Source organism: Triticum aestivum, chromosome 2A, assembly GCF_018294505.1.
Source record: "Triticum aestivum cultivar Chinese Spring chromosome 2A, IWGSC CS RefSeq v2.1, whole genome shotgun sequence".
Taxonomy (NCBI): domain Eukaryota; kingdom Viridiplantae; phylum Streptophyta; class Magnoliopsida; order Poales; family Poaceae; genus Triticum; species Triticum aestivum.
The window spans coordinates 486339212-486352729 of record NC_057797.1 but is presented as its reverse complement, the minus strand read 5'-3'; positions in this window follow the sequence as shown (position 1 = coordinate 486352729).

The following is a 13518-nucleotide window of genomic DNA, read 5'->3' as shown; positions in this document are numbered from 1 at the left end:
TTCTGGCGCTGTTTCCCTAAAGGTATTGACAACCCCTTTAACACGTCGGGTTATGAGTGGTTGTTATTTGTGTGCAGGGGTTGTTTCGTTGTGTTGCTTGCTTCTCCTACTAGTTCGACAACCTTGGTTTCATATCTGAGGGAAATACCTACCGCCGCTGTGCTGCATCATCCCTTCCTCTTTGGGGTAAAAACTGGCGTAGCATCAAGCAACATCAATGGGTTTCGTACCCTTTATTCTATAATGAATGATACACACTCTTCTCGTGCATATTCGAGGATTGTTTTGAGAAAAGTGTTGTCATCCGAGATTTATTATTATTACTCGCAAGTTGATTATGCCATTGATATGAGTAAATATGAGACCTAAATGTTGTTATGAGTATGGTTAGTTCATAATATTTGCTAAAAACCTGAATATTCGCTATACATATTTGCAACAACAAGATCAAACAAAGTTTGTAAAAGCTTTTCTTTGTCACTTTCATTTTGTCAACTGAATTGTTTAAGGACAAGCAATTGGTTAAGCTTGGGGAAGTTGATACGTCTCCACCGTATCTACTTTTCCAAACTCTTTTGCCCTTGTTTTGGACTCTAAATTGCATGATTTGAATGGAACTAACCCAAATTGACGCTGTTTTCAGCAGAATTGTCATGGTGTTACTTTTTGTGCAGAAATCAAAGTTCTCGGATTGACTTCAAAATTTACGGAGAATTTTTGTGGAATATATAAAAATATTGGCGCAAGAAATAACCAGACGGGGGCCACCTAGAGGCCACAAGCCCTGGGGGCGTGCCCTGCAGGCTTATGGCCCCCTGGACCTCCTCCGACCATAACTCCAACTCTATAAGTACCTATTCAGGGAGAAAAAAAATTCAGAGAGAAGGATTCATTGCATTTTACGATATGGAGCCGCCGCCGCCTCCTGTTCTTCATTGAGAGGGTTGATCTAGAATCTGTTCGGGGCTCCAAAGAGGGGGATTCGTCGCCATCATCATCATCAACCTTCCACCATCACCAATTCCACGATGCTCACCGACGAGACTGAGTAATTCCATCGTAGGCTTGCTAGACGTTGATGGGTGATACGTCTCCGTCATATCTACTTTTCCAAACACTTTTGCCCTTGTTTTGGAATCTAACTTGCATGATTTGAATGCAACTAACCCGGACTAACGCTGTTTTCAGCAGAATTACCATGGTGTTATTTATGTGCAGAAACAAAAGTTCTCGGAATGACCTGAATCTTCGTGGAACAATTTTTCAGAAATAATAAAAAATCCTTGCAAAAGATGAAGGCCAGGGGGGCCACCACCTGTCCATGAGGGTGGGGGCGTGCCCCCTACCTCGTGGGCCCCCTAGAGTTCCTCCGACCTCAACTCCAACTCTATATATTTGGTTTCGGGGAGAAAAAAATCAGAGAGAAGAATTCATTGCGTTTTACGATACGGAGCCGCCACCAAGCCCTAAAACCTCTCGGGAGGGATGATCTAGAGTCCGTTCGGGGCTCAGGAGAGGGGGGGTCCGTCGCCATCGTCATCATCAACCATCCTCCATCACCAATTTCATGATGCTCACCGCCATGCGTGAGTAATTCCATCATAGGCTTGCTGGACGGTGATGGGTTGGATGAGATCTATCATGTAATCGAGTTAGTTTTGTTAGGGTTTGATCCCTAGTATCCACTATGTTCTGAGATTGATGTTGCTATGAGTTTGCTATGCTTAGTGCTTGTCACTAGGGCCCGAGTGCCATGATTTCAGATCTGAACCTATTATGTTTTCATCCATATAAGAGAGTTCTTGATACTATTTTGCAAGTCCATAGTCACCTATTATGTGTTATGATCCGTTAACCCCGAAGTGACAATAATCAGGATACTTACCGGTGATGACCATAGTTTGAGGAGTTCATGTATTCACTATGTGCTAATGATTTGTTTCGGTACTCTATTAAAAGGAGGCCTTAATATCCCTTAGTTTCCATTAGGACCCCACTGCCACAGGAGGGTAGGACAAAATATGTCATGCAAGTTCTTTTCCATAAGCAAGTATGACTATATTCGGAATACATGCCTACATTACATTGATGAACTGGAGCTAGTTCTGTGTCACCCTAGTTTATGATTGTTACATGATGAACAACATCTAGCATAATTCTCCATCATCGATCCATTGCCTACGAGCTTTCCATATATTGTTCTTCGCTTATTTACTTTTCCGTTGCTTTTGCTATCATCACTACAAAATACCAAAACCATTACTTTTGCTATCGTTACCTTTTGCTACCATTATCACTACTATCATATTACTTTGCTACTAAACGCTTTGCTGCAGATACTAAGTTTCAGGTGTGGTTGAATTGACAACTCAGCTGCTAATACTTGAGAATATTCTTTGCCTCCCCTTGTGTCGAATCAATAAATTTGGGTTGAATACTCTACCCTCGAAAACTGTTGTGATCCCCTATACTTGTGGATTATCAAGACTATTTTCTAGCGCCATTGCCGAGGAGCATAGCTCTATTCTTTGAGTCACTTGGGATTTATATCTGATTATCATTATGAAGAACTTGAAAGATCCAAGAACCAAGATTTATCCCTCAACTACGAGGGGAGATAGGGAATTGCCATCTAGCTCTACACTTGATTCACCTTCTATTTTGAGTAATCTTGCGACACCTAAACCTGCTTCTACTATTCGTTCTGATATGTTGCATGTTATTTATGATGTCACTTCTGCTATACATGATACTTATGATGAAACTACTTCTATGCTTGATACTACTGTGCCACTTGGTGAATTTCTTGATGAACAAATTGCTAGTGCTAGAGAGAATGAAAATATTGAATCTGATAATATTGATGAAAGTGATGATGAAGACTCACCTGTTATTCCCGAGGGTTATGTTTTTGATAAAGAAGCTTCTTTAGCTATTTTATCTTGCAAAGATAGATACGAACTCAAGAGGTTATTAGCTAAATGGAAGCAGCAATCTCTTAATGCTAGATTGAAACCTAACCCTGCTTTTGCTACTTCACCTACCTTTGTTACTGATAAGGATTATGAATTCTCTGTTGATCCTGATATAATTACTTTGGTTGAATCTGATCCTTTTCATGGCTATGAATCTGAAACTATTGTGGCACATCTTACTAAATTAAATGATATAGCCACCCTGTTCACTACTGATGAGAGAACTCGTTACTTTTATATCCTTAAAATATTTCCGTTCTCATTAAAGGGTGATGCTAAGATATGGTTTAATTCTCTTGATCTTGGTTGTGTGCGTAGTCCCCAGGATATGATTTATTACTTCTCTGCTAAATATTTCCCTACTCATAAGAAACAAGCTGCTTTAAGGGATATATATAATTTTGTGCAAATTGAAGAAGAGAGTCTCCCACAAGCTTGGCGGAGGCTTCTCAAGTTACTTAATGCTTTGCCTGATCATCTCTTAAGAAAAATGAAATACTTGATATCTTTTATAATGGACTAACCAATGCCTCCAGAGATTACCTAGATAGTTGTGATGGTTCTGTTTTCAGGGAAAGAACACCGGATGAAGCTGAAATTCTATTGAATGATTGTTGACAAATGAAAATAATTGGAAACTTCCTGAGCCAGCTCCTGAGCCTATGCCTAAACCAACTCCGAAGAAGAGGGATATTCTATTTCTCAGTCCTGAAGATATCCAAGAGGCAAAGAAATCTATGAAAGAAAAAGGTATTAATGCTGAAGATGTTAAGAATTTACCTCCTATTGAAGAAATACATGGTCTTAATTTACCGCCTGTTGAAGAAACATATGATCTTAATCCTTTACCTATTGAAGAATGTCATGGTCTTGATAACCCGACACAGGTAGTAAAGGTAAATTCTGTCTATAGATATGATAAAGCTGAAATCCCATTTACTAAGTTTGCTAGCCCATGCTTAGATGAGTTTGATAAATTTATGGTTAAGCAAGAAGATTTTAATGCTTATTTTGGTAGACAATTGAAATACAATTCAAAAATATGCTTGAACACTTGGGTGATTATATGGCTAATGTCAAAGGTGAACTTAAACTTATTAGTAAACATGCTTCTATGGTTACCACTCAAGTAGAACAAGTACTTAAAGCTCAAAATGATTTGCTCAATGAATTGAATAGTAAGAATAATGATAATGCTGTTAGAGTTATGACTAGAGGTGGTAGAATGACTCAGGAACCTCTGTATCCTGAAGGCCATCCTAAGAGAATTGAGCAAGATTCTCAGAGAAATAATGTGGTTGCACCTAGTCCTTCTAAAAGGAAGAAAAAGAAAAATGATAGGACTTTGCATGCCTCTAGTGAACCTGTTATTGAAACACCTGAGAATCCAAATGATATTTCTATTTCTGATGCTGAAACCCAATCTGGTAATGAACCTGAAACTAGTGATAGTGTTAATGACAATGTTCATGATAATGCTCAACCTAGTAATGATAATGATATAGAAATTGAACCTGCTGTTGATCTTGATAACCCACAATCAAAGAATCAGCACTATGATAAGAAAGACTTTGTTGCTAGGAAACACGGTAAAGAAAGAGAACCATTGGTTCAAAAACCTATGCATTTTCCTCCCAAACAATCCAAGAAAAAGTATGATGAGGATTTTGAGCGCTTTACTGAAATGATTAGACCTATCTTTTTGCGTATACGATTAATTGATATGCTCAAAATGAATCCTACCAGAAGCTAAAATTTCCACCATGCTTGCTAATTATACTTTTAAGGGTGGAATACCTAAGAAACTAGGAGATCCAGGAGTACCCACTATACCATGCTCCATTAAAAGAAACTATGTTGAAACTGCTTTATGTGATCTTGGAGCCGGTGTTAGTGTTATGCCTCTCTCTTTATATCGTAGACTTGATTTGAATAAGTTGACACCTACTGAAATATATTTGCAAATGGCTAATAAATCAACTGCTATACCTGTCGGTATTTGTGAGGATGTGCCTGTTGTAGTTGCAAACATTACTATTTTAATGAACTTTGTTATTCTTGATATTCCCGAGGACGATAGTATGTCTATTATTCTTGGAAGACCCTTTTTGAATACTGCAGGGGCTGTTATTGATTGCACTAAAGGCAATGTCACTTTTCATGTTAATGGTAATGAGCATACAGTACACTTTCCGAGGAAACAACCTCAAGTTCATAGTACCAACTCTATTGGAAAAATTCCATCGATTATATTTGGAGGTTTTGAATTTCCTCTTCCTACTGTCAAGAAGAAATATGATATTCTTATTATTGGGGATGTGCATATCCCCGTTGAGATAACATCGTGTTATTCAAAATTTCTCCGGTTCCATGTTATTCGAAATGAGTTTGTTAACAAGACCTGATCAACCTTGTTAGTGGATTCCTTTTGATGAGCATGAGATGGATGAAACTAGAAGGCACAACCTTGTGTACCCTCCTTTTACTTTCTGCTGTTTATATAAAATAAAATAAAAATAGAATTTTTCTGTCTGTTATCTGATTATCCATGCAATATAAAAATACCTTGAAAATAAAAGTTCTCCAAATGCCCTGAAATTTAAATATGATTTTTTCTGGAATATTTGAGAATATTTGGCACTGAGAACACATCAGGGGGATCATCCACCTGGCCACGAGGGTGGAGGGTGCACCCTACCCCTGGGCACGCCCCCTGCCTTGTGAGCCCACGGTGGCCCTCCTCCACTTATCCTTTCACCCACACACTCCTTCTTCCTCCCCCAAACAAGAATATCCAGCTCAAACCCGAGTCCAAGCTCGTTTTGCTGCCATTTTCGATCTCCTTGCTCAAAGCACCTCTCACAAAACTGCTTGGGGAGATTGTTCCTTGGTATGTGACTCCTCCATTAGTCCAATTAGTTTTTGTTCTAGTGCTTTATTCATTGCAAATTTTTGCTTCCTAGGTGACCATGTTCTTGAGCTTGCATGTCAAATTTATATGGTCAAAAGTAGTTTTGATGCATGATATAGGCCCTAGGAACTTATAGGAGTAGTTGCTATGAATATTATTGAGTTTGGTTTACTTTTATTTTGAAGTTACTAAAAATTTCAGATTTTTTCAGAAAACAATGAAGAGACTTTTGAGGGGCTCATCGAGCTGAAGCTCGAAGGAAAAGGCACAGAAGCCCAAATATAATATGCCTCGCACCGCGGAGGTTGGGTCGTGTGAATGGCCTTCTGATGATTTCTTGAGAGCAGCCGGGATTTATGAAGATTTTTACGAATTGGCTAAGAATGGAGGCCTCACCGCTTTCCTCCATGACCAACGCGATCAGTATCTCCTACTCACAAACATCTTTGTGCAAAACTTTCATTTCCGTTCTAGGAGCTCACCACCTACGGTGGAATTTTATTTATATGATGAGCATAAGGAGATGTCACTTTATGATTTTTGTCGGGTTTGTTTGGTCCCTTTCGAGGGCACGACAGAGGAACCACATCGCAGCGATGTGGATGGGTTTATTGATATCATCACTGTAGGGGAAACGAGGAAGGTTTCCGATGCACAAATCACTAGCATACATTTTCCTGTTTTACGCTATTTTGCATTATTTGCTAGTCATTGCTTAATTGGTCGTAGAAACTGTGGAAACCTTAGTGTTCCTGATATTATTATTTTGCTCCATGGTTTATTCAGTGATAACTCTGTTAGTATGGGCAGCATTATTGCTAAACGGTTAAGTCTGAACCGTACAAAGGGCCCCATCTTTGGAGGCATCTATGCTTCACGCCTAGCTGCACATTGTAACATACCTATTAGGCATTATGAGAAGGAAGAAAAAGTGTTGCCTCATGTTTATTTAGATTATAAGAGTATGGTGGCACATGATTTTATTGTTAAGAATAGGGAAGGAGAGCTTAAATACAAATTGTTCTTTGATAAACATCATCCTGATACTATTACCCTGCCTGCTCCTTCCTTGTTTGATTTATCTGCAGGCCAGTACCTTGTTTCGTTAGAGGCTATTCACGCCTATTGGAACCCTACATCAGCCATAGAGCCAGAGCCGGAACCACAAGTTGATCCTCCATGACAGTCTAATTACTAGTGGGATCCGGAGATGATTGCCAACCAGTGGCAATCGGAGTCTTCTTCTTCGCAGTATGACCACAACTATTATTATGGATATCCGCCAGGCCAACCATGGCCATAGACCAACTTAGGCCAAAAGCCTAAGCTTGGGGGAGTATGTATTTCTCACCGACATTACATTTATGTTCACACACTCATTGCCAGATGTCGGTGCTCATACTTTTTCATTGTATCATCCATGCTAGTTTATTTCCCTTTTTATGCTTTCTTCTGGTGTGTTTTATAAACCTTAAGAAAAACCAAAAAATCAGTTGTAGCTTTTAATTAGCTTACTTTCCATGCTTGTAGTAGTAATTAAAAAGAAAACCCAAAAAGATTTCCTGTTCTTCTTTTACTTGTTGGGAGCTCTCCCGTGTAAATAGTTTCATTTCTTTTCTTTTCTTTGGGGGTCGATAGGAGAAGACCATAATTAAATTGTTGAAGTGGCTCTTATATGCATTATTGTTGATTTGACAAAAGAGCCCATATTACCTTGTCTTCTCCTGTTTATTTAATGCTTGTAGATTCCAGCTTAGTCCAATGCACGTGCACTATTATTATTATCCACATCGTTCGGTTGTGCAAGTGAAAGGTAATAATGATGATTATATGATGAACTTATTGAGATGAGAAAAGCTAGTATGAACTCGACCTCTCTTGTTTTTGTAAATATGATTAGTTCATCGTTCCTGATTCAGCCTATTATGAATAAACATGTTTGCATTGACAACTAGAGATCATAGTTCTTGTGCCATGCTTGATTAGCTAGGAGCTTATAATGGTTTACCTTGCATGCCAACATGCTATTAAAATGGTTGTGATGTGGTATGATAGGGAGGTGTCCTCCTCTGAATGATTTAAGTGACTTGACTTGGCGCATGTTCACGCATGTAGTTGAAACAAAATCAACATAGCCTTCACGATATTTATGTTCATGGTGGATTATATCCTACTCATGCTTGCATTCGGTGTTGATTAATTTTAATGCATGTTCATGACAGCTGTCGCTCTCTAGCTGGTCGCTTCCCAGTCTTTTGCTAGCCTTCACCAGTACTAAGCGGGAATACTGCTTGTGCATCCAACTCCATAAACCCCAAAGTTATTCCATATGAGTCCACCATACGTACCTATATACGGTATCTACCTGCCGTTCCAAGAAAATTTGTATGTGCCAAACTCTAAACCTTCAAATAAATATCCTGTTTTGTATGCTCGAATAGCTCATGTATCAACTAGGGCTGTCCGTATCTTCCATGTTAGGCGGGTTATTCTCAAGAGGAGTGGACTCCGCTCCTCACTCACGAGAAAGTGGCTGGTCACCGAGATGCCCAGTTCCATGCTTTATGCAAACTTAATCAAAATAGTTGCAAACAAAACTCCCCCTAGAACTCTTGTTAGTCGGAGGCACTCGTTGTTTCGAGCAAGCCATGGATTGATGCTTGTTGGTGGAAGGGGGACTATAAACTTTACCATTCTATTTGGGAACCGCCTACAATGTGTGTAGCATGCAAGATATCGCCATCTCTTGGTTGTTATGTTGACAATGAAAGTATACCGCTCAAAATATTATTCACCTCTATTTCAAAACCGAGCTCTGGCACCTCTACAAATCCCTGCTTCCCTCTGCGAAGGGCCTATCTATTTACTTTCATGTTGAGTCATCATCCTCTTATTAAAAAGCACCAGTTGGAGAGCACCGCTATCATTTGCATTCATTACTGTTAGTTTCCATTGAGTATGATTTGACTGGATCTCTTTTACCATGAATTACAATGTCTAGTCAGTCCTTGATCATTAAAGGTGCTCTGCATTTATGCTTTGTGGTCTCAGAAAGGGCTAGCGAGATACCATCTTGTTATATCATATTATGATTGTTTTGATAAAGTGTTGTCATCCAAGATTTATTATTATTGCTCGCTAGTTGATTATGCCATTGATATGAGTAAACTTGAGACCTAAGCGTTATTGTCAATGTGGTTAGTCATAATCTTTGCTGAAAACTTGAATGCTAGCTTTACATATTTACAACAACAAGAGCAAACAGAGTTTGTAAAAGTTTTTTATCACTTTCAGTTTATCAACTGAATTGCTTGAGGACAAGCAAAGGTTTAAACTTGGGGGAGTTGATACGTCTCCGTCGTATCTACTTTTCCAAACACTATTGCCCTTGTTTTGGACTCTAACTTGCATGATTTGAATGGAAATAACCCGGACTGACGCTATTTTGAGCAGAATTACCATGGTGTTATTTATGTGCAGAAATAAAAGTTCTCGGAATGACCGGAAACTTCACGAAACAATTTTTTGGAAATAATGAAAAATCCTTGCAAAAGATGAAGGCCAGGGGGGCCACCACCTGTCGACGAGGGTGGGGGGCGCGCCCCCTACCTCGTGGGCCCCCTGGAGCTCCTCCGACCTCAACTCCAACTCTATATATTTGGTTTCGGGGAGAAAAAAATCAAAGAGAAGAATTCATCGCGTTTTACGATACAGAGCCGCTGCCAAGCCTTAAAACCTCTCGGGAGGGCTGGTCTGGAGTTCGTTCGGGGCTCCGGAGAGGGGGGTCCATCACCATCGTCATCATCAACCATCCTCCATCACCAATATCATGATGCTCACCGCCGTGCATGAGTAATTCCATCGTAGGCTTGCTGGACGGTGATGGGTTGGATGGGATCTATCATGTAATCGAGTTAGTTTTGTTAGGGTTTGATCCCTAGTATCCACTATGTTCTGAGATTGATGTTGCTATGACTTTGCTATGCTTAATGCTTGTAACTAGGGCCCGAGTGCCATGATTTTAGATATGAACCTATTATGTTTTCATCAATATATGAGAGTTCTTGATCCTATCTTGCAAGTCTATAGTCACCTATTATATGTTATGATCCATTAACCCCGAAGTGACAATAATCGGGATACTTACCGGTGATGACCATAGTTTGAGGAGTTCATGTATTCACTATGTGCTAATGATTTGTTCCGGTATCTATTAAAAGGAGGCCTTAATATCCCTTAGTTTCCATTAGGACCCCGCTGCCATGGGAGGGTAGGACAAAAGATGCCATCCAAGTTCTTTTCCATAAGCACGTATGACTCTATTCGGAATACATGCCTACATTACATTGATGAACTGGAGCTAGTTTTGTGTCACCCTAAGTTATGATTGTTACATGATGAACCGCATCCGGCATAATTCTTCATCACCGATCCATTGCCTACGAGCTTTCCATATATTGTTCTTCGCTTATTTACTTTTCCATTGCTATTGCTATCATCACTACAAAATACCAAAAACCTTACTTTTTCTATCGTTACCTTTTGCTACCGTTATCACTACTATCGTATTACTTTGCTACTAAACACTTTGCTATAGATACTAAGTTTCCAGGTGTGGTTGAATTGACAACTCAGCTGCTAATACTTGAGAATATTCTTTGGCTCCCCTTGTGTTGAATCAATAAATTTGGGTTGAATACTCTACCCTCGAAAACTGTTACGATCCCCTATACTTGTGAGTTATCAATGGGTTGGATGAGATTTATCATGTAATCGAGTTAGTTTTGTTAGGGTTTGATCTCGAGTATCCACTATGTTCTGAGATTGATGTTGCTATGAATTTGCAATGCTTAATGCTTGTCACTAGGGCCCAAGTGTCATGATTTCATATCTGAACCTATAATGTTTTCATGAATATATGTGTGTTCTTGATCGTATCTTGCAAATTGTAGACACCTATTAAGAGTTATGATCTGCATACCCCAAGGTGACAATAATTGGAATTCTTTCCGGTGATTACCGTAGTTTGAGGAGTTCATGTGTTCACTAAGTGCTAATGCCTTGGTCCGGTTCTGTATTAAAAGGAGGACTTAATATCCATTAGTTTCCATTAGGACCCCCCTGCCTTGGGAGGGTAGGACAAAAGATTTCATGCAAGTTCTTTTCCATAAGCACGTATGACTATATAAGGAATACATGCCTACATTATATTGATGAATTGGAGCTAGTTCTTTGTCACCCTAGGTTATAACTGCTACGTGATGAATATTATCCAACACAATTATCATTACCAATCCAATGCCTATGAGCTTTTCACACATTGATCTTTGCTAAGTTACTTTCGTTGCTACTGCTGCTACAATCACTAGAAAACTGCTACTATTATTTTTGCCACCATTATCTTTATTTCCATACTACTTTTGTCAGTGAGAACGACACCTATGTGATCATAGGGAATCCCTTCTACGGTTGGCGGGCGCGGGGCTGTGGAAAGAGCGTGTTTAGAAGATCAACACGGGGGAGTTTATCCAGGTTCAGGCCGCAAGTGATGCATAATACCCCACTCCTGCTGGTTTGTGTTTATCTGGTGTTCTTGGACTATCTACAAAGCGTGCAGGGTCCAAAAGTTCGAATCCTCTCACAGTACGCCGCGGGCCTCCTTTTATAGTCAAAGGGGCTGCCACAGTGGCACACAGGAGGTGTAAAGTTGTAGAGTAGTCGAGTTTATCCTCTGACATTACGGGACAAAACGCATTAAATGTGCTACTTAGGTGTCCTCTTGCTTTATCGGGGACGACAATGAAGCCTGTCACGTCCGTCGCCGCTTCGCCTTGCTCTGACACGCGTCCAGGCCAATGAGGCAGGCGGCGCCATGCAGGCTGGCAAGCTGCTGAGCTGGTGTGGTGGCAGGGTCTTCACGAAGATCTACATGCCACCACGTAGGTGCTTGACTAGTTGGCTTAGGAGCCACGCACTGCCACGTGGGTACCTGTTTAGTTTGTGGGTCGGCCGCTGAGCTGGGGTGGCGATGGGGTGGCAAGGCCTTGCCGCGGTCTTGCTGATCTTCCCAGCAAGGGTCTTGCCGGGGCCTTGTGGGCGCCCTCTGCAAGTCTTGCGGGGCCTCATGGGTATCTTTGGCAGGAGCCTTGCCGGGGCCTCGTTGGCATCCTCGGCAAGGAGCCTTGCTGTTGTCTTGTTTCTTGGTTCCTATCTCGGCCTCACAGGCCCTTTGTCTTCACAAAGGTCTGCATGCCACCATGGAGGCGCCTCACGAGCCTCGGTTCCGATGTGGTTGACGGTGTCGGAACTCTTAGGCTCAAGGGCGGCGGCTCTGCTGGTGTTGGGCAAGTTGCCCCGGCAAGGCTCTTGCCGGGGCCGTGAAGGCCACCCCGGCAAGGGCCTTGCCGGGGAAGTTTCACCTCGCCCCTCTGCTTTTCATGCCCCCGGCATGGAGCGCGGCTCTGGTAGTCTTGGGTCTTTGCTTCCTCTTCTGTCCCGCCAAGTGCGGCCGCAGGCGTGTGGCTGCGACTGCCCGCGCACAAGTAAAGGGGTACAAAAAGGACCCCTACTTTTGTACACTGACACTTTGCTACTAAATACTTTGTTGCCGATATGAAGTCTTTCAGGTGCGGTTGAATTGACAACTCAACTGCTAATACTCGTGAATATTCTTTAGCTCCCCTTGTGTCGAATCAATAAATTTGGGTTGAATATTCTACCCTCGAAAATAGTTGTGATCCCCTATACTTGTGGGTTATCAAGACATTTTTTTGGCGCCATTGCCATGGCCATGTGAGCAGGCTTGAGTTGATAGGATGCGTGCGAGCAGTCCGCCGTGCAGGCAGACCGAGAGGCATGCATGTAGGTGTGTGAATCGACGAGAGGCGTGCTTGTTGCACAGTGTCATCGGGAGCCGTGCGAGTAGTTGTGTGAAATGATGGTAGGCATGCCAGCAGTCCGGTGCACATGCTCATCAGGAGGTGAGCCAGCGATTTGACTGCCACCCACCTCTCTCCTAGTACTCCATATTAATGGCACGCCCAAGGAGCCGCACCCCCATCCTCGCCACACACAATCCTCTCTCTCTGCATGCATCCTCGACACCGCTCTCAGTTCTCAAAGCCGCCAGTGTATGAGGATGGCGCCGAATCGCCCCATCAGAGGGAGTGGTGATGCCGGGGCTGCTGAAGCACTGGAGCACGACGTGAAGATGGAGACAGAGGTTGTCGTTGCCACTGATGAGGTATCGCTACACCGTGATGTCGTCGACGGCGTCGTGCTTCAACAGCCGGAACCGTAGGTCCACACCGACTCAGGCAACAACGACGGAGAACTGGTTAGTCATCTATACCCATTTATGTGTCAAATACATCCTAGGATTTCTCTGGTTACTCCTGCCTCCCCCTTTTTGGAATACAAATCCTATGGTTATGTTCGCTCAATCCATGAAATCTGAGTAAGTTTTCGTTAGATCAGTGTATTGATTGTTTGAATGGTACAAATGATAAGTGATTAGATGTTTCATCTGTGCAAATGATTTACGCTGATAATCTAACTAGGGTTAGTGTTCGTGCTAATAATTCCTAGCAAGGCCTTGACAATTAATTTTGAATGACCTACATATATGTTTGT